Raw genomic sequence first — 3,455 nt, forward strand, 5'->3', positions numbered from 1 at the left:
TGATTTTTTTAAATTTTTTGCATGTGGCATGCTTTTCCTTTCTCGCTTAGTCAAATGTATTTAAGTCACTGCAGATTACAATAATTCAAAGGTGCAAATATAATGAGACAAAAGTGAAATCCAATTGTTGTTCTGTGTACACCTCCTCATATGTGGAGAGATTCTTATGAAAGAATTAACTAATTATTGAAATATATGAAAGTGAGTAGTTGTCAGCACCAAAGCTAACTACTGCTTCCAGATCACATCTACGCACTGCAAACTACTGTGAGGTGCATGGCAGAGAGATATTCCAATTGTACCACATGTTAGGGTTTATTTTTGTTTCATTTGATACGGGGTAGGAAAAGAAGGTTGCTTAAATGGTTCTCTACATGCTGTAATTAGACTGTTCTTGCATTAATAGTCCCTAAAGTTATGGTGCATAGGGAAGCTGAAGTCTATTTCTAGATTCTTCACTCAATACTGGTTCTTGAAACTCCATAACTAGATTTTTGAATGATACTTGACATCTGTCTTCCAGCATCTGTCAGTTCAGGTTTTTCAGCATTCTCATGATGCTTGGCCATGAGTCAAATAGACCAGTGACCATTTGCTCTGTCCTTCATTGTATATCAGTATCTACAGCTAGTCCTGTTTACAATGGATCCTACATACTTAAGCAATATTCTCAGCTGGATCACACAAGTGAATTGTAAGCAATCTCCTTTGTAAACTGACTGTATTTTCCCAGCATCCTGCCAATGAAGACTGCCAGCTGCTTTACCTACAACTTAGCTTATGCAAACATTCCACTTTATATCCCCACAAACTGTTACACCAGGCATTTCCAGCAGTTATCTGATTCCAGTTGCCACTCACTGATATTATAGTCGTAGGAGACTACGTTCCTTCGCTATATGAAGGAGAGAATTTTATGTATCTGCAAGCTGCCAGTCTCTGACTGACATTGTAATTTTATCAAAATATACCATGGACCTTGCCACTGGTGGGGAGGCTTGCATGCCTCAGCGATACAGATAGCCATACCATAGATGCAACCACAACAGAGGGTAACTGTTGAGAGGCAAGCAAGATAAACATGTGGTTCCTGAAGAGGGGCAGCCACCTTCTCAGTAGTTACAGGTGCAACAGTCTGCATTATTGACAGATCTGGCCTTGTAACATTAACCATAATGGCCTTGCTATGCAGGTACTGTGAACAGCTGAAAGAAAGGGGAAACTAATACCATAATTTTTCCCGATGGTATACAAATTTACTGTATGGCTAAATGATGATGACATCCTCCTGGGTAAAATACAAGGTCATAAATAAAAAATCAAACAGGGATAATGCAGGAGTAGGTTTAGTAATGAATAAAAAAAATGGTAGCACAGGTAAACTGCTACAAACAGCATAGTGAATACATTACTGTAACCAAGATAGACATTAAGCCCACACCTACCACAGTAGTACAAGTTTACAGACAATGAAGAAACTGAAGAAATGTATGATGAAATAAAAATATTATTCAGATAGTGAAGGGAGACGAAAATTTAATAGTCATGGAAGAATGGAATTCCATATCAGGAAAAAGAAGAGAAGGAAAAGTTGTAGATGAATATGGAATTGGGCTAAGAAATGAAAGAGGAAGCTGCATGATAGAATTTTGCACACAGCATGACTTCATCATAGCTAACACTTGGTTTAAAAATTGTGAAAGAAGGTTGTATATTTGGAAGAGGTCTGGAGACACTGGAAGGTTTCAGATAGATTATGTAATGGTAAGTCAGAGACTTAGGAACCAGGTTTTAAATTGTAAGACATTTTCAGGAGCAATAGACCACAATCTATTGTTTATGAACTGAAGATTAAAACTGAAGAAACTGTGGAAAGGTGGGAATTTAAGGAGATGGGATCTGAATAAACTGAAAGAACCAGAGATTGCAGAGTTTGAGACAGAGCATTAGGGAATGACTGATAAGAAAGGGGGAAATAAATACAGTAGAAGGAGAATGGGTAGCTTTGAGGGACGAAATTATAAAGGAAGTAGACGATTAAGTAGGTAAAAAGACAAGGGCTAGTAGAAATCCTTGGGTAACATAAGAGATATTGAACTTAATTGATGAAAGAAGAAAATATAAAAATACAATAAATGAAGTAGGCAGAGAGGTATACAAAAGTCTCAAAGGTGAGACTGACAGGAAGTGCAAAGTGGCTAAGCAAGGATGGCTAGAGGACAAATGTAAGGATGTAGAAGCATATATCAGTAGGGGTAAGATAAATACTGCCTATAGGAAAATTAGAGAGACCTTTGGAGAAAAGGGAACCACCTGCATAAATATCAAGAGCTCAGATGGCAAACCAGTTCTAAGCAAACAAGGGAAAGCAGAAAGGTTCAAGGAATATATAGAGGGTTTATGCTAGGGCGATGTACTTGAGGGCCAATATTATGGAAATGGAAGAGGACATAGAGGAAGATGAAATGGGAGTTATGATACTGCGTGAAGAATTTGACAGAGCACTAAAGATCTAAGTCGAAACAAGGCCCCAGGGATAGACAACATTCCATTAGAACTACTGATAGCCTTGGGAAAGAAAGCCCTGACAAAACTCTACCATCTGGTGAGCAAGATGTAAGAGACAGGCGAAATATCCTCAGACTTCAAGAAGAATATAATAATTCCAATCCCAAAGAAATCAGGTGTTGACAGGTGTGAAAATTGCTGAACTATCAGTTTAATAAGTCATGGCTGCAAAATACTGACACAGATTCTACACAGGCTAATGTAAAAACTGTTAGAAGCTGACCTCATGGAGAATCAGTTTGGATTCAGTAGAAATGTTGGAAGACATGAGGTAATACTGACTCTATGACTTATCTTAGAAGATAGATTAAGGAAAGGCAAACCTATGTTTCTAGCATTTGTAGTCTTAGAGCGGGCTTTTGACAATGTTGACTGGAATACTCTCTTTCAAATTCTGGAGGTGGCAGGGGTCAAACACAGGGAACGAAAGGCTATTTACAATGTGTACAGAAACCAGATGGCAGTTGTAAAAGTCGAGGGGCATGAAAGGGAAGCAGTGGTTGGGAGGGATGTAAGACAGGTTTGTAGAATATCTCTGATATCTTTCAATCTGTATATTGAGCAAGCAGTAAAGGAAACAACAGAAAAATTTGGAGTGACTATTTTCCATGGAGAAGAAATAAAAGCTCTGAGGTTTGCCAATGATGTTGTAATTCTGTCAGAGACAGCAAAGAACTTCGAAGAGCAGTTGAATGGAATGGACAGTGTCTTCAAAGGAGGATATAAGACGAATGTCAATAAAAGCAAAACAAGTATAATTAAATGTAGTCAATTTAAATCAGATGGTGCTGAGGGAATTAGTTTAGAAAATGAGACACTTAAAGTAGTATTTGGGGAGCAAAATAACTGTTGATGGTCAAAGCAGAGAGGATATAAAATGTAGACTG

Source organism: Schistocerca gregaria, chromosome 3 (assembly GCF_023897955.1).
Source record: "Schistocerca gregaria isolate iqSchGreg1 chromosome 3, iqSchGreg1.2, whole genome shotgun sequence".
Taxonomy (NCBI): Eukaryota; Metazoa; Arthropoda; class Insecta; order Orthoptera; family Acrididae; genus Schistocerca; species Schistocerca gregaria.